Source organism: Oncorhynchus mykiss, chromosome 22, assembly GCF_013265735.2.
Source record: "Oncorhynchus mykiss isolate Arlee chromosome 22, USDA_OmykA_1.1, whole genome shotgun sequence".
NCBI classification, from domain to species: domain Eukaryota; kingdom Metazoa; phylum Chordata; class Actinopteri; order Salmoniformes; family Salmonidae; genus Oncorhynchus; species Oncorhynchus mykiss.
The window spans coordinates 33,060,230-33,083,534 of NC_048586.1; the positions used below are offsets into that span (position 1 = coordinate 33,060,230).

The 23,305-nt window shown below is 43.7% G+C and overlaps 1 protein-coding gene across 20 annotated transcripts in view; it reads left to right on the forward strand.

The window, feature by feature from the left end:
• The window catches only part of LOC110501784 (microtubule-associated protein 2), a 176,245-nt gene that overhangs the window by 65,330 nt on the left and 87,610 nt on the right, over positions 1-23,305 (forward strand). For 19 of the 20 annotated variants that reach the window (XM_036959146.1, XM_036959147.1, XM_036959150.1 and 16 more), the window contains exon 3: positions 12,112-12,247. The exons of the other annotated variant lie outside the window; for it this stretch is intronic. The gene's annotated coding sequence lies outside the window, so the exon portion shown is untranslated. The remainder of the gene's footprint in view (positions 1-12,111; positions 12,248-23,305) is intronic. 20 annotated transcript variants of the gene reach the window in all.

Genomic DNA, 23,305 nt, shown 5'->3' on the forward strand with positions numbered 1-23,305 from the left:
ACCTGTTGTTCCGGAGGACTGTGATCTCATCCTCCATGGCCATTGTGATGCCATTCAGAGTGTCTTGAAGTCAATAAAACCGGCTATAATAGCTGAGGTTCATAGCTAGCTAATATTGACATGTAACAGTCATGTGTTTAACAGTACATTTCTTCAATTTCTTGGGGATGAATGATTAATTGGTGGAAGCAATTAAAACCACTGTTCTGAACTAATATTTACACAAAACGTTTTTGGGTCCATACACAGATTGGCTACATAGATAGCTACACATCCATAGGCATACAGGTATTTTTATCCTCCACTACACAGTAAGCAAGAAAAGAGCTAGCTACCTTACTTGAGCTTCTTGCATGGCGAATATCAGCAAGGCAAGCTTACACAATTGTACATTACATTTTGCAGTAAATACTTTAGCTAGCTATATTTTTTACATCCACTGTTTCACAAGACGACAATCCACATATCTTTAAGATACTTTATAATTTCTCTCCTTCATGAGGAGGGAGGATAATGGAAGTTCATAGAAGAAACAAGGGTAGCAGACTATCAGTAACATTTCAACTAACCATCTACTAACACCCTAACTCGAGGTCTAACCCTAACCCGTGTCCTAACCCAAACTTAACCATAACCCTTATTCCAAACCTAACGCTAACCGTAACCTTAGCAAGCAGTTGCTTATCAACAGTTTGTTGATAGTATGGCCATCTGTAGCATCTACAGATGAAAAATCCATACTATCCAAATAAAGTGTGACCGTAAGAAGTAATGGTAGACCTACCAATTAGTTATATTGGTTTTACTGGTATCAATTTTGTTTTTGAATTATTAAGTGATTCAAATTGGTAACTTACATTCATGTGCAATGTTAGCTATTTAACATTAGCCTTCTACAACAATGTATGAATTAATGGTTGGATTAGAATCTGCATTATAATCATTGGTCAGTATGGAGAATTAAGTAAAACCACAAGTCCAAATCCCATCTCCATCTATGGTTAATTTAGAAAACAGCCAAACAGCAGCTTAACTGGTTGCATCACCAATTGGTATGACAAATGCACCACCCTCGACTGCAAATCGCTACAAAGGGTGGTGTGGACAGCCCAGTACATCACTGGAGCCAAGCTCCCTGCCATCCAGGACCTCTATATCAATCGGTATCAGAGGAAGGGCTGGAAAAATTGCTAAAAACTCCAGCCACCCAAGTCATAGATTGGTACTGGAGCCATAAATTGTACCGTAGCATCGACTCTCAGACCAACAGGCTCCGAGACAGCTTCTACCCCCAAGCCATAAGACTGCTACAGTAAATAGTTAATTAATGGTTAGCCGGACTTCTGCACTGACCCTATTTTTCACTGACTCTATGCACACTCACAAGAGTACAATACAGTGCCTTCAAAAAGTATTCATGCCCCTTGACTTTTTCCACATATTGTTGTGTTACATCCTGAATTTAATATTGATTAAATTGAGATTTTTTGTCACTGGCCTACAAACAATACCATATAATGTCAAAATAGAATTATGTTTTAGGATTTTTTTTTTACAAATTCATATTAAATGTCTTGAGTCAATAAGTATTCAACTAATTTCTTATGGCAATCCTAAATAGGTTTAGGAGTAGAAATGTGCTTAACAAGTCACATAATAAGTTCCACAAACTCACTTTCTGTGCAATAGTAGTGTTTAACTAGATGTTTTAATAACTACCTCTGTACCCCACAAATACAATTATCTGTATGGTCCCTCAGTCGAGCAGTGAATTTCTAACGCAGATTCAACCACAAAGACCAGGTAGGGTTTCCAATCCTAAGGGCACCTATTGGTATTCTGTATTTTATTAGGAGCAGCAGCTACTCTTCCGGGGGTCCACACAAAACATGAAACATGACGTAATACAGAACCTTAATAAACAACAGCTCCGAAGGACCGAACTACATATTTATTTTATATACACTACCGTTCAAAAGTTTGGGGTCACTTAGAAATGTCATTGTTTTTTGAAAGAAAAGCATTTTTTTTGTCTATTAAAATAACATCAAATTGATCAGAAATACAGTGTAGCCATTGTTAATGTTGTAAATGACTCTTGTAGCTGGAAACGGCAGGTTTGTTTATGGAATATCTACACAGGCGTGCAGAGGCCCATTATCAGCAACCATCACTTCTGTGTTCCAATGGCACGTGTTAGCTAATCCAAGTTTATCATTTTAAAAGGCTAATTGATCATTAGAAAACCCTTTTGCAATTATGTTAGCACAGCTGAAAACTGTTGATCTGATTAAAAAAGCAATACAACTGTCCTTCTTTAGACTAGTTGAGTATCTGGAGCGTCAGTATTTGTGGGTCCGATTACAGGCTTGAGTTTGTTCTGGATTTGGGGACTGTGAAAAGTCCCCTGGTGGCATGTCTGGTGGGATAAGTGTGTGTGTCAGAGCTGTGTGTAAGAGCTGTGTTGACTTTGCAAACAATTTGGGATTTCAACACATTAATGTTTCTTATAAAAATCAGTGATGCACGCCTCCTGGGTGGCGCAGTGATCTAGGGCACTGCATCGCAGTGCTAGCTGTGCCACCAGAGACTCTGGGTTCGCGCCCAGGCTCTGACACAGCCGGCCGCAACCGGGAGTTCCATGGGGCGACTCACAATTGGCCTAGCGTCGTCCGGGTAAGGGAGGGTTTGGCCGGTAGGGATATCCTCCTGTGGCGGGCTGGGCGCAGTGCACTCCAGGTGCACAGTGTGCGCTAAGAAGCAGTGTGGTTTGGTTGGGTTATGTTTCGGAGGAGGAATGGCTTTCAACCTTTGTCTCTCCCGAGCCTGTACAGGAGTTCTAGCGATGAGACAAGATACTAACAATTGGATACCACGAAAAGGGGGTAATATTATTATTGTTGTTTTTTAAATCAGTCAGTCTCTCCTCAACTCTTAACCAAGAGAGACTGGCGTGTTTATATGAGCCCTCTGATTACAATGAAGAGCAAGACATGCCACTCTGTTTTTGGCCAGCTGCAGCTAGGTCTTCACTTGCTGCACTCGACAACACGACTGGACAATAATCAAGATAAGGCAAAACTAGAGCCTGCCGGACTTGCTTTTTGGAGTGTGGTAGATGGGTAAACATTCAAAAAGCAGACATTGTAAATCCCTTTGAGCATGGTGAAGTTATTAATTACACTTTGGATGGTGTATCAGTATACCCAGTCACTACAAAAATACAGGTGTCCTTCCTAACTCAGTTTCTGCAGAAGAAGGAAACCGCTCAGGGATTTCACCATGAGGCCAATGATGACTTTAAAACAGTTACAGAGTTTAATGGCTCTGGATCAACAACATTCTAGTTACTCCACAATACTAATCTAATTGACAGAGTGAAAAGAAGGAATTCTGTACAGAATACAAATATTCCAAAACATGCATCCTGTTTGCAACAAGGCACTAAAATAATACTGCAAAAAATGTGGTAAAGCAGTTAACGTTTTGCCCTCAATAAAAAGTGTTATGTTTGGGGAAAATCCAATACAACACATTACTGAGTACGACTTTCCATATTTTCAAGTATAGTGGTGGTTGCATCATGTTATGGGTATGCTTGTAATCGTTAAGGACTGGTGATTTTTTCAGTATAAAAATAAATGGAATGGAGCTACACAGGCAAAATCCTAGAGGAAAACCTGGTTCAATCTGTTTTCCAGCAGACACTGGGAGATGAATTCACCTTTCAGCTGGACAGTAACCTTAAACATAAGGCCAAATCTACAGTGAATGTTCCTAAGTGGCCGATTTACAGTTTTGACTTAAATGCGATTGGAAATCTATGGCAAGACAAGAACATCTTTGTCTAGCAATGATCAACCAACAATTTGACAGAGCTTGAAGAATATTACAAATAAAAATTGGAATATATTGTACAATCCAGATGTGCAAAGCTCTAGAGAATTACCCAGAAAGACTTACAGCTGTAACCGCTGCCAAAGGTGATTCTAACATATATTGACTCAGGGAAGTGAAAACGTATGTAAATTAAAAAACATGTTTTCTCTTTGTCATGATGGGGTATTTTGTGTAGATGGATGACAAGATAATCTATTTAATCAATTTTGAATTAAGGTTGTAACACAATAAAATGTGGAATAAGCCAAGGGGTATGAATACTTTCTAAAGGCACTGTTTACACACTATATACAAACTCACACACGGTACGCTGACACTCACACAAAACCAACACATGTTCACATGTACACACACAACACACACGCATACCAACACCACACTAACACACATACACACACACTTTTACACTCATCATATGCAGCTACTACTCTGTTCTTTATTTTATTCTTATTCTTCTCTATCCTGATGCCTAGTCACTTTACCCTACGTCATACACATTGATTTGGTACTCCCTGTACATAGCTCCATTCTTGTGTATTTGATTCCTCTTGTGTTACTATTGTTCTTTTTACTGTATATATTTTTTTAACTCTGCATTGTTGGGAAGCATTCCATGGTAAAGCCTACACCCGTTGTATTCGGCACATGTGACTAGGGCTGTTGTGGTGACCGTATTGCCGCCACACCGGCGGTCATGAGTCATGAAAGGCAGTAAGATTCCACTTGACCATTTAGCCACGGTAATTAGGCTTCTCCAAGCTCTGATGCTGCTCATGGTCATTAGTAGCCTAACAAACTTGCTAACAGCCTGGTACTCAGCACTCTTTTGTCCCTCTAATCACTCTGACATCAATGCAAATGTAATCAAAAATCACATCAAACACTTCATGAGAGCTAATGTTACGCAACATTTCTATGGGCTATGCAATTGCGTGAGAAAACAGAGTTATGGCCTCTATTAAAAAGAGGAGGATCCTATCAGCCTTCTATAGGCTAGGCCTGGCCTGCTATATTTATTTCTCAACTTTCCTAATATTAAGCACATTGCTTATATTTACAAAAGGAGCATAGCCTACATGGATTGCATGAAAATGAACCACTGGAAAAGCGTCCTTCATTCGCTTTTTGCCTATTATGTGCATGGATTTTTTTCCCCTGCTGCCCCTGTATCGATACAGGTGCATGAATATGGTCCATTCTAAATCAAAACAAATTTCACACATATATATTATTTAGATTAAATCAAGAATAGTCTGATGGGTGTCAATTTTAGCCTATCACTTGTGAATGATATATTATCACTTGTGAATGATGCCCAGCAACTTTTTCTAGTCATTGTCGCACACCTCATGTAGCCTAGCCCATAGGCCTATATGTTTTGATAAGGTTTGTATCATAACTAAAGTGGCCAAATCATTTCTTAAAATGAAGCACATGAATCCGCTTTACAAGGGGTGTAGAGCCTAACTGGCGTACATAAGCAGCGTGTGAGTTTCAACTTTGAGGAAGATCATTTTCACAGGCTCCTTTATAATAAAAGCATTACATGCATAATTGTATTTGTGGTACATTTTGATAATGGTGTTTTCCGCTAATGGAACGTTCGCGCTTATAATCTACTGCCGTGTGCACACTGCTGCGCTTATAATGTGAAGAAATAGCATAATAGTTTATCAAAATTTTAAACTAATCTCTTGCGTCAGCCACATTGTGTAACAAATGTTTTTTGATGCTAGAGGTTGTATTAATTTGGGATCTATCGCATCCCACAACTATCCCAGACTATGTTTGGAATATTTATTTATTTTTATTTCTTTAAAAAATAAATATTTTAGGTCTAAAGAAGCATGATTTGAAGAAAATGTAGTCTATTTCAGAAGAACAGAATAGCATACTCTGAGTTGTCCTGATCTGTCTATGCCATATGGCCGTGGGCTACACTAGCTCATTTAGCAAACAAGATTTGCTTAGAATTCCGTGGCATTATTTTAAATTATTTAGAGTATGAAGAATACAATTGAACAAAGCTGAATAAATATAACTAATATTTTCCCAAGTATATGAGGGAGTGCGCACATGCAGCTATTCTGTGTTGAGCAGTTAAGAAATAGGTATTCCTATATGCTTAATTTAGTGTTATTAATGTAGCCCAATGTTTGTAGAAATACTAAAGTTACATTAATAATTCTAAATTAAGCATATAGGAATACATAAACAGAGTAAATCCTACTAATTTAAAATGAAATATCTCATGTAAACAAACACACCAGCCAAACTTTTAATCAGGTTTTGGAGTCATCTAAGGCAACGTGCTTCAGATTCATCCTAAGGAGTCTGACAGTGCAAACAAGTAGCTTTCTGCAGTTCAAAGGCAAAGAAAGATCAATTTGTATTTTCTTATTCAGAGAGAGAGATCCCTATCCTCCTCCGCCACATTGTAAATTCATGAGCCCTGAGATTTCCTGAAAAAAAAAAATGCAGGTTCACTTTAACCTCGGCCCCCCTGTGGGCTTCTTTTTACATGGTCTGACAGGTGGCTGCTGGGAGAAGCGGTCCTGACAGGTGGCTGCTGGGAGAAGCGGTCCTGACAGGTTGCTGCTGGGAGAAGCGGTCCAGGGGGGATAAGCAGTGTGTGTGTATTTTTGTTAGTGCATGTGTGGGTGTTCATTATGTGAATTATGGATGAGGTTAAGGCAGTGGTAGATAGAAACTTCAAGTAAGGGAAGGAGGAGGATGTCTACTTCCTCTGTCCCCTCATGGAGTCTTGTTAGAAACTGTAATAGTGAGCAAAAGTTGCTCCTTTTCTCAGAAACTGTAGCAACCGCACTACAAACCACCATCACCACCATTTCAAATGTTTTTAATTTTTATTTAACCTTTATTTAACCTATTTAACTAGATAAGTCCCTTAAGAACAAATTATTATTCACAATGACAGCCTACCAGAAGGCAAAAGGCCTCCTTCGGGGACGGGGGCTGGGATAAAAAATCACAGCACTAAACATGGTACGAATATTATTAGGCACAGACAACAGCGCAAAGGGCAAGACGGTAGAGACAACAATACATCACGCAAAGTAGCCACAACTGTCAGTAAGAGTGTCCATGATTGAGTCTTTGAATGAAGAGACTGAGATAAAACTGTCCAGTTTGAGTGTTTGTTGCAGCTCGTTCCAGTCGCTAGCTGCAGCGAACTGAAAAGACGAGTGACCCAGGAATGTGTGTGCTTTAGGGACCTTTAACAGAATGTGACTGGCAGAACGGGTTTTGCATGTGGAGGATGAGGGCTGCAGTAGAGATTTCAGATAGGGGGGAGTGAGGCCAGTACCACCACCAACACTACTCCCCCTGGGATGCGGAACTACTGGCAATAGCATGTAACTAACGTTAAAGGACTCAGTGGAGATGTGGCCAGTACAACAAGGGCAAGCCCTGTAAAAGCACTCCCTTATGATCTTTTAATCTTGTTTATATTCATAAACTGCAGTAGAGCACTAACACAACAGTACCTACATTACCGTTACCTTTTACATCACATAAAACAGCCAAGCATGAGATGTTACGCTAGTTGTCCCCATTGTATTAACTATAGCATCTTCTACTATACTGTCGGACGTGTTGGCAGCTGTTCACATGAAAGCCTGAATGGCACATTTTCATTACATTTAAATAGGTCCTGGGGCCCGACCTGGGTGCACATTTAGTTTTTTGCCCTAGTACTACACAGCTGATTCAAATATATAACTCATCATCGAGCTTTGATTATTGGAATCTGCTGTGTAGTGCTAGTGCAAAAACCAAAATGTGCACCGGGGGGGGGGGGGGACCCTGACATTGGGAAACCCTGGGTTAAGCCGTGTGTATGATCTCTCGGGATGAAAGTGAGGACAAGTGTGTGAGGGAAACACATGTCGCCTGGCATGTAAAGACCTGGCAAACAGAGTGTGAGTGTGTCCCTCAGAGTAGCGTATGTAAGATCACTGCAGTAGAGAGGAGGGTGAGACAGCAGTTCACAGGGTGATGCTGGGTGTATGCTAACAACCATCTGCCTTATTCCTACGGCAAGATACACTGCTAAAGGGATGAGTCAACACACACACACGTTTGTTTTACTATCCTAACAATACATTCCCCTTCAAAATCCTATTTTCTCGAACCTAACCTTAACTTCTAACCCCAATTCTAACCCTATCTCTAAACCTAACCCTAATTCTAACCCTATCTCTTAACTCAACCCTACTTCTAACCCTAATTCTAACCCTATCTCTAAACCTAACCTTAAAGCCTAAAATAGCAATTTCCCTTGTGAGGTCCGGTGAAATGTCCCCACTTATCCAACTTTTACTTGTTTGGCTATCCTTGTGAGGACTTCTGGTCCCCACAAGGATAGTTAAACCAAAAACACACACAAAACAACTGAGCCACACCCCGAGTGGTCAGAGTAGAGAGGCTCATTTAGATGCTGCACACTCTGAAACTCACATAATGACATCCTGAACAGAGCCGTGGCAGAACCAGAGAGAGAGAAATAGAGAAAGCTCTGTGAGCGCAGGCTATTGCTGGGGTCTTTAGCAGACAAAAGGAGTTGGCAAGACAGCAGAAATAGGGACCAGGCTGAGTTGAGTTTATTACATTACCAAGAACCCACAGCGCCTGGAGTGGGTTATTGTGTAATGTACTGTGTGTAGCTAGCTGTGTACTTATTCTGAATGTTTGATCAGTGAACATATTGTCTGTCTGAGAGTCTGTTCATGACTGTATGACTCAGTGCTTATGCGTTGCTGGTGTTCTGTGTTTACTTTATTCCCACTTTGTCCTGCTGTAAGCTCCGGGACTTTATGGCTCGGCTCTCTCTCATCCAGAACCATTTTGATGGTCTTTGTGACGGGATCGGACCCCGGTCCATCCTCTCTCTGTTTGTTTATGTGTGTGTGTCCATGTGAAGTGGGAGAGGATGGGACTGAGGATGGGCCAGTCTCCCGTGCTGACAATGATCCTGGCGTAGGATAGGAAGGCTGTCTCTCAGAGGGGATGGGATTGGTATTGATGAACTCAAATCAAATCAAATTTTATTTGCCACATACATATGGTTAGCAGATGTTAATGCGAGTGTAGTGAAATGCTTGTGCTTCTAGTTCCGACAATGCAGTAATAACCAACGGGTAATCTACCCTAACAATTCCACAACTACTACCTTATACACACAAGTGTAAAGGGATAAAGAATATGTACATAAAGATATATGAATGAGTGATGGTACAGAACGGCATCGGCAAGATGCAGTAGATGATATAGAGTACAGTATATACTTATGAGATGAGTAATGTAGGGTATGTTAACATTATATTAAGTGGCATTGTTTAAAGTGGCTAGTGATACATTTTTTCCATCAATTTCCATCAATTTCCATTATTAAAGTGGCTGAAGTTGAGTCAGTATGTTGGCAGCAGCCACTCAATGTTAGTGGTGGCTGTATAACAGTCTGATGGCCTTGAGATAGAAGCTGTTTTTCAGTCTCTCGGTCCCTGCTTTGATGCACCTGTAATGACCTCGCCTTCTGGATGATAGCGGGGTGAACAGGCAGTGGCTCCGGTGGTTGTTGTCCTTGATGATCTTTATGGCCTTCTTCACAACGCTGTCTGTGTGGGTGGACCAATTCAGTTTGTCCGTGATGTGCATGCCAAGGAACTTAAAACTTACTACCCTCTCCACTACTATCCCGTCAATGTGGATAGGGGGGTGCTCCCTCTGCTGTTTCCTGAAGTCCACAATCATCTCATTTGTTTTGTTGACGTTGAGTGTGAGGTTATTTTCCTGACACCACACTCCGAGGGCCCTCACCTCCTCTCTGTCGGCTGTCTCGTCGTTGTTGGTAATCAAGCCTACCACTGTAGTGTCGTCTGCAAAATTGATGATTGAGTTGGAGGGGTGCATGGCCACGCAGTCGTGGGTGAACAGGGAGTACAGGAGAGGGCTCAGAACACACCCTTGTGGGGCCCCAGTGTTGAGGATCAGCGGGGTGGAGATGTTGTTACCTACCCTCACCACCTGGGGGCGGCCCATCAGGAAGTCCAGTACCCAGTTGCACAGGGCGGGGTCGAGACCTATGGTCTCGAGCTTGATGACGAGTTTGGAGGGTAATATGGTGTTAAATGCTGAGCTGTAGTCGAAAACAGCATTCTCACATAGGTATTCCTCTTGTCCAGATGGGTTAGAGCAGTGTGCAGTGTGGTTGCGATTGCATCGTCTGTGGACCTATTGGGGCGGTAAGCAAATTGGAGTGGGTCTAGGGTGTCAGGTAGAGTGGAGGTGATATGGTCCTTGACTAGTCTCTCAAAGCACTTCATGAAGACGGAAGTGAGTGCTACGGTCGTTTAGCTCAGTTACCTTAGCTTTCTTGGGAACAGGAACAATGGTGGCCCTCTTGAAGCATGTGGGGACAGCAGACTGGGATAGGGATTGTTTGAATATGTCCGTAAACACACCAGCCAGCTGGTCTGTGCATGCTCTGAGGACGCGGCTGGGGTTGCCGTCTGGGCCTGCAGCCTTGCGAGGGTTAACACGTTTAAATGTTTTACTCACTTTGGCTGCAGTGAAGGAGAGTCCACAGGTTTTGGTAGCGGGCCGTGTCAGTGGCACTGTATTGTCCTCAAAGCGAGCAAAAAAGTTATTTAGTCTGTCTGGGAGCAAGACATCCTGGTCCGCGACCCTGCCACATACCTCTTGTGTCTGAGCCGTTGAATTGCGACTCTACTTTGTCTCTATACTGATGCTAAGCTTGTTTGATTGCCATGCGGAGGCAATCAAAGTTAGAGCATGGTGCTAGACAGAGAGGGTTCTGGGTAAGAAGGGTAACTATGGACCTTAAATCAAAGCACTGTTATGAAACAGTGTAACCACATAACAGGGTGTTACCAACTAGGTTCGACTACTGCCTGCCACAATACTGTTTTAGCCCGCTGAGCTTTAACTCAGGGACATAACGTAAGTCTTCGGGTCTCGGCCAAGGTTACGCATCACACTTACACGATCACACTTTCCAGTCTCAGTCTATATCAGGTGTATGTATATATAGGCACAAACAGCATATTTCGTTATAGTTTCCATCCATGATATAACTTCAGACACTCACCTATTGTACTGTACATGGTGTCTGTTTCCTTTACTGGTACTGTGTTGCTGCATGCACGGTCTCCTGTTCTTCATGCTGTCTTATGTTCTCCCTAGTGTGTGTGTGTGTGTGTGTGCATCAGTTACCTACTGTCTATCTCTCCCTACATTAGCTGGTTGGTTTTAACAAGACACTACAGTACCAGACGACAATCCACACTACACAACATGCCATCCAGGGAACTGGGGTGACTGAAGAAACAGTCACTGTAATTATCACATTTTAGGTAAAACCCAGATGCAGTCAGTGTCTAAGAAACAAAAGTTTAATTCCAAAACAGGGGCAGGCAAACGACAGGTCAAGGCAGGCAGTGGTCATTAATCCAGAGAGGGTGTAAAGGGTCCAGAATGGCAGGCAGTCTCAGGGTCAGAGAAGGCAGTTTTTTTTTTTTCAGGGTTTTTATTAATTAACAAAACGAACTGGCAGCAGACAAACAGAGAACACAGGTATAAATACACAGGGAATAATGGGGAAGATGGGCAATACCTGGAGGTGGGTGGAGACAAGCACAAAGACAGGTGAAACAGATCAGGGTGTGACAGTAATTCATGCTCATGATCAACTGGGCCGGCTGAAGAAACAGTCACTGTAATTCATGCTCATGATCAACTGGGCCGGCAGAAGAAACACTGTGATTCATGCTCATGATCAACTGGGCCGGCTGAAGAAACAGTCACTATAATTCATGCTCATGATCTAATCTAATCTACTGTTTGTTTCTTTCTAACTTCTGGGAGGGAAATAAATAAATACATTTGCCAATATATGAAATAAACAAACACAAGGTTTCTGGACTGCACTCAATAAGGGGGAATCTTTTGGATTAGAACCTTGTTCGTTCTCTTTCTCTCTCTTTTGTTTTCTCTCTCTCTCCCTTTCATTCCCCCTATCTCCTCCTCTCTTTCTCTCTGTTTGTAAATGTACACACTTCACTGTCGATACAGTGCTTGTGTGTGTGTGTGTGTGTGTGTGTGTGTCTGTGTACCGTAGTATATTAGTCCCAGTCTTAAGTAAACTTATTCACCCTTTCTCCTTTCCAGGTGTGAATAGGTTGTCCCTTGGTATTGTCTTTCCTTGGTCATCTCTGTCCTGTCCCGTACCGTACTTCTGAAGATAAGAGGCCTCTGTCTGCACCGACCTCAAATCACCACCTCAAGTCTCACACTGCCTTACCAGGTAGACCAATCTGTACGCTGCTGCTCAATGGTTTCCACAGTCTTTAATTGAGAAGAAAGAGGAAAATTCACACACCAACAAAGAAATAGAGAGAAACAGAGCGAGAGAGGGACAGAGAGAGAGAGAGAGAGAGACATAGCGAGAGAGAGAGACAGAGAGACAGCGAGAGAGAGAGAGACATAGCGAGAGAGAGAGAGACATAGCGAGAGAGAGAGAGACATAGCGAGAGAGAGAGAGACATAGCGAGAGAGAGAGACATAGCGAGAGAGAGAGACATAGTGAGAGAGAGAGAGAGAGAGAGAGACATAGCAAGAGAGAAAGAGAGACATAGCAAGAGAGAAAGAGAGACATAGCGAGAGAGAAAGAGAGAGAGAGAGAGAGAGGGACAGAGAGAGAGAGAGAGACATAGCGAGAGAGAAAGAGAGAGAGAGAGAGAGAGGGACAGAGAGAGAGAGAGAGGGACAGAAAGAGAGAGAGAGAGAGAGGGACAGAGAGAGAGAGAGAGAGACAGAGAGACACAGCGAGAGAGAGAGAGAGACATAGCAAGAGAGACATAGCGAGAGAGAAAGAGAGAGAGAGAGAGAGAGAGACATAGTGAGAGAGAAAGAGAGACATAGCGAGAGAGAGAGAGAGAGGGACAGAGAGAGAGAGAGACAGAGAGACATAGCGAGAGAGAGAGACATAGCGAGAGAGAAAGAGAGACATAGCGAGAGATAGAGAGAGAGAGGGAGAGAGAGAGAGAGAAACATAGTGAGCGAGAAAGAGAGAGAGAGAGAGGGGGACAGAGAGAGAGAGAGAGAGACAGAGAGACATAGCGAGAGAGAGAGAGACATAGCGAGAGAGAGACATAGCGAGAGAGAAAGAGAGACATAGTGAGAGAGAAAGAGAGACATAGCGAGAGAGAAAGAGAGACATAGCGAGAGAGAAAGAGAGGGACAGAGAGAGAGAGGGACAGAGAGAGAGAGACATAGCGAGAGAGAACGAGAGAGAGAGAGAGAGGGACAGAGAGAGAGAGACAGAGAGACATAGCGAGAGAGAGACATAGCGAGAGAGAAAGAGAGACATAGCGAGAGAGAAAGAGAGAGATAGAGAGAGAGAGACATAGCGAGAGAGAAAGAGAGACATAGCGAGAGAGAAAGAGAGAGAGAGAGAGAAAGAGAGAGGGACAGAGAGAGAGAGAGAGACATAGCGAGAGAGAGAGACATAGCGAGAGAGAAAGAGAGACATAGCGAGAGATAGAGAGAGAGAGGGAGAGAGAGAGAGAGAAACATAGTGAGCGAGAAAGAGAGAGAGAGAGAGGGGGACAGAGAGAGAGAGAGAGAGACAGAGAGACATAGCGAGAGAGAGAGAGACATAGCGAGAGAGAGACATAGCGAGAGAGAAAGAGAGACATAGTGAGAGAGAAAGAGAGACATAGCGAGAGAGAAAGAGAGACATAGCGAGAGAGAAAGAGAGGGACAGAGAGAGAGAGGGACAGAGAGAGAGAGAGAGACATAGCGAGAGAGAAAGAGAGAGAGAGAGAGAGGGACAGAGAGAGAGAGACAGAGAGACATAGCGAGAGAGAGACATAGCGAGAGAGAAAGAGAGACATAGCGAGAGAGAAAGAGAGAGATAGAGAGAGAGAGACATAGCGAGAGAGAAAGAGAGACATAGCGAGAGAGAAAGAGAGAGAGAGAGAGAAAGAGAGAGGGACAGAGAGAGAGAGAGAGACATAGCGAGAGAGAAAGAGAGAGAGAGAGGGACAGAGAGAGAGAGAGAGAGACAGAGAGACATAGCGAGAGAGAAAGAGAGACATAGCGAGAGAGAGTGAGAGAGAGAGGGAGAGAGAGAGAGAGAGAGAGAAACATAGTGAGAGAGAAAGAGAGAGAGAGAGAGGGGGACAGATAGAGAGACAGAGAGACATAGCGAGAGAGAGAGAGAGACATAGCGAGAGAGAGAGAGACATAGCGAGAGAGAGAGACATAGCGAGAGAGAAAGAGAGACATAGCGAGAGAGAAAGAGAGACATAGCGAGAGAGAAACGAGAGACAGTGGGACAGAAAGGGACAGAGGGAGAGGGACAGGGACAGAGCGAGAGGGACAGGGACAGAGGGAGAGGGACAGAGGGAGAGGGACAGACAGAGAGGGAGAGGGACAGAGGGAGAGGGACAGACATGGAGAGGGAGAGAGACAGACATGGAGAGGGAGAGGGACAGACATGGAGAGGGAGAGGGACAGACAGAGAGAGGGTCAGACATGGAGAGGGTCAGACATGGAGAGGGTCAGACATGGAGAGGGACAGACATGGAGAGGGACAGACATGGAGAGGGACAGACAGAGAGAGGGACAGACATGGAGAGGGACAGACATGGAGAGGGACAGACAGAGAGAGGGACAGACATGGAGAGGGACAGGCAGAGAGAGGGACAGGCAGAGAGAGGGACAGACAGGGAGAGGGACAGACATGGAGAGGGACAGACATGGAGAGGGACAGACAGGGAGAGGTACAGACAGAGAGAGGGACAGACAGAGAGAGGACAGACAGAGAGAGGGACAGACAGAGAGAGGGACAGACAGGGAGAGGGACAGACATGGAGAGGTACAGACATGGAGAGGGACAGACATGGAGAGGGACAGACAGAGAGAGTGACAGACAGAGAGAGAGAGAGAGACAAATGGCTGTGTGTCTTTGGCTGCGTGTCTCTGGCTGTGTGTGGGTGGGTGTATGTGGGTGGGTGGATGTATGTGTGAGTGTCGGTTGTTTCTGTTGCCTTCCCAATGCTAGGAGCCACGTGTTTGCCGAGTGTAGGAGGGAAGAGAAGAAAAGAGCTGCTCTACCAGAGAAAATGAATGTGACGCACGACCATGAAACCTTAACAAAACAGAAAAACATTATGTACACTCTCTCCCTCTCTCTCTCTCTCTCTCTCTTTGTTATTCTAGCTTAGGCACAGGCTGGCATTTTCTGCTTAGCTCTGTGCTTGCTTGTGTTTGTTAGTCTTTGTGTGTGTTTGTGTGGGTACGTTTGAGTGTGTATGTGTGCTCGTGCTTCTGTGCGTGTGAGTTTGTGTGTGCGTCTGTGTATATGTACAGTATGTGTGTTTGCGCTCGTGCTTCTGTGCGTGTGAGTGTGTGTTTGTGTGTGCGTCTGTGTATAGGTACAGTATGTGTGTGTGTGCATGCGTGGGCTGTACTCTGATGGCCAGCACAACCGTCTCTGATGGGTAGACATCCAGCTGTGATAATGTGTGCAGAAAGACTTTAGAGCAGTTCCCCTCAGTTCCCACGCACACAGAGCAGACTTTAGAGCAGTTCCCCTCGGTTCCCACGCACACAGAGCAGACTTTAGAGCAGTTCCCCTCAGTTCCCACGCACACAGAGCAGACTTTAGAGCAGTTCCCCTCAGTTCCCACACACACAGAGCAGACTTTAGAGCAGTTCCCCTCAGTTCCCACGCACACAGAGCAGTTCCCCTCAGTTCCCACGCACACAGAGCAGACTTTAGAGCAGTTCCCCTCAGTCCCCACGCACACAGAGCAGACTTTAGCAGGGTGACAGAGGGCAGACATTCTCCATCTCTATCTCTACCCCCTTCAGTCATCACTTTGAAGGCCCTGCCTCTGTCTCGCTGAAAGACCAAACCAGCTACATACTACCCCAAGCTCTCCAAGAGTGTGACCAACAGTTTAACACATGAAGTGATTTAGGTGTTTTAATGACACTGAGACAGAGGAACTTTAGTCTCTCTCTCTCTCTCTCTCTCTCTCTCTCTCTCTCTCTCTCTCTCTCTCTCTCTCTCTCTCTCTCAACAAAAGTGAATTAAACAATAAAAAATGTACAGTAAACATTACACAAGTTCCAAAATAATAAATACATTTCAAATGTCATATTATGTCAATAAATAAACATAAAAATAGGTGGTACTTAAAATGTTGTTTGTTCTTCACTGGTTGCTCTTTTCTTGTGGCAACAGGTCACAAATCTTGCTGCTGTGATTGCACACTGTTATTTCACCCAATTTGTTTGGATTTTATAACGTTGTATGTTTTTCCCCCAACACCATTTTCCATCAATTTGTATAGCAGGCCCTCGTGCCAAATTGAGTCGAAAGCTTTTTTGACATCAACAAAGCATGAGAAGACTTTACCTTTGTTTTGGTTTGTTTATTTGTCAATTAGGGTGTGCAGGGTGAATACGTGGTCTGTTGTATGATCATTTTGTAAAAAGCCAATTTGCCATTTGCTCAGTACATTGTTTTCGCTGAGGAAATGTACAAGTCTGCTGTTAATGATAATGCCAGAGCTGAGGATGATGTAAAAAAGTTTAAAGTATAGCCATTTGGAATTTGTGGTCTGTATATTTTATAATTTCATGTAGGAGACCATCAACCCCACAGGCCTTTTTGGGTTGGAGGGTTTGTATTTTGTCCTGTAGTTCATTCAATGTGATTGGAGAATCCAGTGGGTTCTGGTAGTCTTTAATAGTTTATTCTAAGATTTGTTTATGATCATGTATATGTTTTTGCTGTTTGTTCTTTGTTATAGAGCCAAAAAGATTGGAGAAGTGGTTTATCCATACATCTCCATTTTGGATAGATACATTGTCTAGAAAGGATTGAATATGTTGTTGCCTAATAGTTTTTTTGGTAGATTTTCCTTCCATCTATAGCATTTCATAATATTATTCAGTTCCTTTGGCTTTGATGCCTCATGATTGAGCAAAGCTATGTTAAAGTAGAGTGTGATTCTGCTGTGATCTGATAGAGGTGTCAGTGGACTGACTGTGAACGTTCTGAGAGACTCTGGGTTGAGGTCGGTGATAAAGTAGTCTAAAGTACTACTGACAAGAGATGAGCTACAGGTGTACCTGCCCTAGGAGTCCCCTAGAAGCCTACCGTTGACTACGTACATACCCAGCGTCCGACAGAGCTGCAGGAGTTGTGACCCTTTGTTGCTGGTTATGTTGACGTAGTTGTGTCAAGGGGGGAATATGGGGAAGGTAATGATATCACCTCCAGGTACGTGTTTGTCCCCCTGTGTGCTGAGGGTGTCAGATTCTTGTCCAGTTCTGGCATTTAGGTCGCCACAAACGAGTACATGTCCCTGAGCCTGGAAATTGTTGATCTCCACCTCTAGGATGGAGAAGCTGTCATCGTTAACGTATGGGGATTCTAGTGGAGGGATATAGGTAGCACACAGGAGGACATTTTTCTCTGTTGAGATAATTTCCTTATTAATTTCTAGACAGATTTGAGGTCAGTGTTAAAGTAGTCTACAGGACTACTGCCAAAGGATGAGCTGTAGGTGTACCTACCATAGGAGTCTACTTGAAGCCTACCATTGACTATGTACAGATCCAGCGAGTGACAGAGCTGCAGGAGTTGGGACCCGTTTTTGTTGGTTGTTTTGTCATAGTTGTGTCTACAATGTGAAAACTATTTAAACTGAGCCATGTTGGTTTCAAAAGCTGTCTCTTCCAAATTAAAATGTATCATTTATTTTATTTAATGAGCCATTCACAGTTTCACTGTAACAGCCGACTGTACTTAGACTTGCATGGCGTAATCTTTGAGACAAGCATATGCACTGGCAGGTTCAACCAGCCTAATCGTCATGACTCATGTTCAAACTTAGACGTCAAACTGTATCAAGGTTCTGGTCTAATGCTTCTAAAAATGTTAGGCATAACCGTGTTCATGGAGCTCTCAACCAGCCCTACACCTCACAGATTAGGGTGTTTTTTCTGTTGGTGTAACCTCAAATGTTGTTTCCCTGTTCTGTCTCCTTGTGTGCTGAGGGTGTCATGTTCTTGTCCTGTTCTGACATTTAGGTCACCACAGACTAGTACATGTCCCTGGGCCTGGAAATGGTTGATCTCCCCCTTTAGGATGGAGAAGCTGTCATCATTAAAGTATGAGGATTATATTGGGGCTATAGAGGTTGCACACTTACAGTACATATTACCTCAATTACCTCGACACCACTGCCCCCGCACATTGACTCTATACCGGTACCCCCTGCTGCTCTTTCCTTTTTTGGGGCATTTTCTTAAAACTGCATTGTTGGTTAATGGCTTGTAAGTGAGAATTTCACTGTAAGGTCTACACCCTGTATTCGGTGCATGTGACAAATACAATTTGATTTAACACACACACACACACACACGAACACACACACACACACACACACACACACACACACACACACACACACACACACAGGGACACAGGCACTCTCTCTCTCTCACACACACACACACACACACACACACACACGAACACACACACACACACAGGGACACAGACACTCTCACACACACACACACACACACACACACACACACACACACACACACACACACACACACACACACACACACACACACACACACACACACACACACACACACAAATGTCAATATGCCTTGTCTACTGTTCTCTCGGCTAGTTCTTATTGTTTTATTTCACTGTAGAGCCCTCAGTCCCGCTCAACATGCCTTAGATAGCTCTTTTGTCCCACCCCACACACATGCGGAGACCTCACCTGGCTTAACTGGTGCCTCCAGAGACGAAACCTCTCTCATTGTCACTCAACACCTAGGTTTACCTCCACTGTAGTCACATCCTACCATACCCTTGTCTGTACATTATGCCCTGAATCTATTCTACCACGCTCAGAAATCTGCTCCTTTTATTCGCTGTTCCCAACGCACTAGACAACCAGTTATTATAGTCTTTAGCCGTACCCTTATCCTACTCCTCCTCTGTTCCTCTGGTGATGTAGGGGTTAACCCAGGCCCTGTAGCCCCCAGTTCCACTCCTATTCCCCAGGCGATATCATTTGTTGACTTCTGTAACCGTAAAAGCCTTGGTTTCATGCATGTTAACATCAGAAGCCTCTTCCCGAAGTTTGTTTTATTCACTGCTTTAGCACACTCCACCAGACCTGATGTCCTAGCCGTATCTCAATCATGGCTTTGGAAGGACATCAAAAATTCAGAAATGTCCATCCCCAACTACAACATTTTCAGCCAAGATAGAACTGCCAAAGGTGGCGGAGTTGCAATCTACTGCAGAGAGAGCCTGCAAAGTTCTGTCATACTATCCAGGTCTGTGCCCAAACAGTTCGAGCTTCTACTTTTAAAAATCCATATTTCCAGAAACACTGTTGACCCCCCTCAGCCCCTACCTGTGCCCTGGACACCATATGTGATTTGATTGCCCCCCATTTATCTTCAGAGTTCGTAATGTTAGGTGACCTAAATTGGCATATGCTTAACACCCCGACCATCCTACAATTTAAGCTAGATGCCCTCAAACTTATCAAGGAACCTACCAGGTACAACCCTAAATCCGTAAACATGGGCATCATCATAGATAGCATCCTGACCAACCTGCCCTCTAAATACACCTCTGCTGTCTTCAACTAAACTCAGCAAGTCATTGTAAACTTAGCAAAAAAATAAATGTCCTCTCACTGTCAACTGCATTTTTTTCAGAAAACTTAACATGTGTAAATATTTGTATGAACATAACAAGATTCAACAACTGAGACATAAACTGAACAAGTTTCACAGACGTGACTAACAGAAATGGAATAATGTGTCCCTGAAAAGGGGGGGTCAAAATCAAAAGTAACACTCAGTGTCTGGTGTGGCCACCAGCTGCATTAAGTACTGCAGTGCTGCACTCATGGACTGCACCACGGGTCGGTAGTCATTTGGGCAGGTTACCTAAGTGTTGTTTGGCACAGGGACTATGGTGGTCTGCTTGGAACATGTTGGTATTACAGACTCGGTCAGGGATAGGTTGAAAATGTCAGTGAAGACACCTCCAAGTTGGTCAGCGCATGCTCGGAGTTCACATCCTGGTAATCCGTTTGGCCCTGTGGCCTTGTGAATGTTGACCTATTTAAAGGTCTTACTCACATCGGCTACGGAGAGCTGATGCACTCATGCATGTTTCAGTGTTGCTTGCCTCGAATCGAGCATTGAAGTTATTTAGCTTGTCTGGTGGTCACGTGTCACTGGCCAGCTCACAGCTCTGCTTCCCTTTGTAGTCCGTAATAGTTTGCAAGCCCTGCCACATCCGACGAGCGTTGGAGCCAGTGTAGTACTATTCAATCTTAGTCCTGTATTGACACTTTGCCTGTTTGTTGGTTCGTCGTATAGCAGGATTTCTTCTAAGCATCCGAGTTAGAGTACCGCTCCTTGAAAGCTGCAGGCTCTACCTTTAGCCCAGTGCGGATGTTTCCTGTAATCCATGGCTTCTGTTTGGGTTATGTACGTACTGTACGCTTACTGTGGGGACAATGTCGTTGATGCACTTATTGATGAAGCCAGTGACTGATGTGGTGTACTCCTCAATCCCATCGTAAGAATCCCGGGAACATATTCCAGTCTGTGATAGCAAAACAGTCCTGTAGCTTAGTATCTGCTTCATCTGAACACTTCCTTATTGAGTGGGTCATTGGTACTTCCTGCTTTAGTTTTAGCTTGTAAGCAGGAATCAGGAGAATAGTGTTATGGTCAGATTTGCCAAATGGAGGGCGAGGGAGAACTTTGCACACGTCTCTGTGTGTGGAGTAAAGGTGGACTAGATTTTTTCCCCTCTTGTTGCACATTTAACATGCTGGTAGAAATGAGGTAAAACAGAATAAAATTTCCCTGCATAAAAGTTCCCTGGCTGCTATGAGCGCCACCTCTGGATGAGCATTTTCCTGTTTGATTATGGCCATATACAGCTCGTTGAGTGCGGTCTTAGTGCCAGCATCGGTTTGTGGAGGTAAATAGACAGCTACTAAATATATATAAAACTCTCTTGGTAAATAGTGCAGTCTACAGCTTATCATGTATGTATGTTATCCATGCCGTCATTCAGCCACAACTCTGTGAAACATAAGATATTACAGTTTTTAATGTCCCGTTGGTAGGAAAGCCTTGATCAGAGCTCATCCATTTTGTTATCCAATTATTGCACTTTGGCTAATAGGACTGATGGTAGAGAGGGATTACTCACTCGCTGTCGGATCCTTACAAGGCACCCCGACCTATGTCCCCGATATCGCCGTCTCTTCTTCATGCGAATGACGGGGATGAGGGTCTTGTCGAGTGTCTGAAGTAAATCCTTCGCGTCCGACTCGTTAAAGAAAAAATATTTGTCCAGTATGAGGTGAGTAATCGCTGTCCTGATATCCAGAAGTTATTTTCGGTCATAAGAGACGGTGGCAGAAACATTATGTACAAAATAAGTTACACATGACGCAAAAAAACACACACAATAACACAATTTGGCTAGGAGCCCGTAAATGGCAGCCATCTCTTCCGGCGCAATTAGTTCACTGAGGACGTATCTAAGTTATTAGAAAGTGTTAACCTTTGCAAGGCTGCCGGCCCAGATGGCATCACTAGCCGTGGCTTCAGAGCATTTGCACACTGACTGTTGTAGCTGGCTGTTGTGTTCTCTGACATTTTCAATCTCTCCCTAGCTCAGGACTCTATACCCACCTGCTTCAAGATATTCACTGTCATCCCTGTGCCCAAGAAAGGGAAAGTAACTGAACTGAATGTCTGGACACCTTCATTATACTCCAAACCCTAATAAGGCCTCTGTAAAACGGAGATACTCCATCCGTAGAAATCTGGCTACTGTCAACCAAAAATAAAGCCTTCTTTAAAATCTAATCCCCCTACGTTCTGTAATACCAGACCTGCCACCCCTCTCCACACCACATTTTTTGGTCCATAAAGCAACCTTTGAATAAACTGAAACGGGAAAGCAGCAGCCCTACTAGCAACATGTACAATACCTTGTCCGCCCTCTTTTGACAAATACCAAGCACTTTGTGGAACTCAATGATATTTATCCCTCAAAAAATCTACAATAATTGCCTGTATCTTGGCTGGAAGGCCAGATGGTGGCTCTAAACATGACAACCGATGCCACAGTGCAGAGGCAACCACATTATTAACAATAATAGTGTGCCCCCTATATGACATACGAGATAGAAACCAACGCCATCTCCCCATCTTCCCTTCTACCTTTTGAACCACCCCTTTCCAATTTTTTCCCCATCCCCTAGGGAGACTCCAAGATACTTGAAACCTCCCTTACACCATTCCAACCCCCCTGGCAAAGCCATGATCCCTCCAGACCATTTCCCAATCTGTGAAGCACACCTTTTCCCCCATTTTATCTTTGCAGAGGGTATTCCCATAAACCGATGAACTATGAGACTCACACTATCCACCTCTGCTTGATTTTTCACAAAAATACCTACATCATTAGCATATCATTAGCATTAGCATTAGCATATCCTTAGAGGAGGAATAGGAGGAATAAAATCTGAAAGGTACACCCATTCAATGCGACTTCTAATGCAATTTAGTAGTGGCTCTAGAGCGATGCCATACAACATTCCAGGCAACAAACAACCCTGCCTAATTTCTCTACACACTTTAAAAGGAGCACTCAAGCCACCGTTAACTTTCAATTTCACCATATACGTATCACCCTGAACATGGCAATAAAACCAGAGCTGAAACCAAAAGCCTCAAAAGTGCACCATAGGTATTGATGTTCAACTCGGTTAAACGCCTTTTCCTGATCAATTGAAATTATACCCGCATCCAACCCAATAGCCCTAGAGACGGCCAAAAAAATCCAGAATCAAGGAAATGTTGTCCCCTATCTGCCTGCCGTGAACACAGTAGGACTGGTCCATGTGTATGATTTGCCCCATCATCTCCCTCAGCCTGTTGGAAAAAGCCTTGGACAGGATCTTATAATCAGTGCACATTAAGGCCTCCAATTCGTCACCTCCATAGGGTCACCTTTTTTGGCAGTAGGGTGCGGACAGCCCTTCTACTGCGTAGCGGTAGGAACCCTCCGGTGAAACTATCTTAACTACTTTTAGCCAATCCTCTCCCAACATAGCCCAGAAATACTTTTAAAAAAGTCAACAAGAAGCCCATCAATGCTTGGTGCACATCCATTTTCCATGCCTTTTAATGCAATGCATAGCTCCTGCAAAGACAATGGTTGCTCTAGCTCTACCTTCTGCAGCCACCTGTGGGAGCCCAT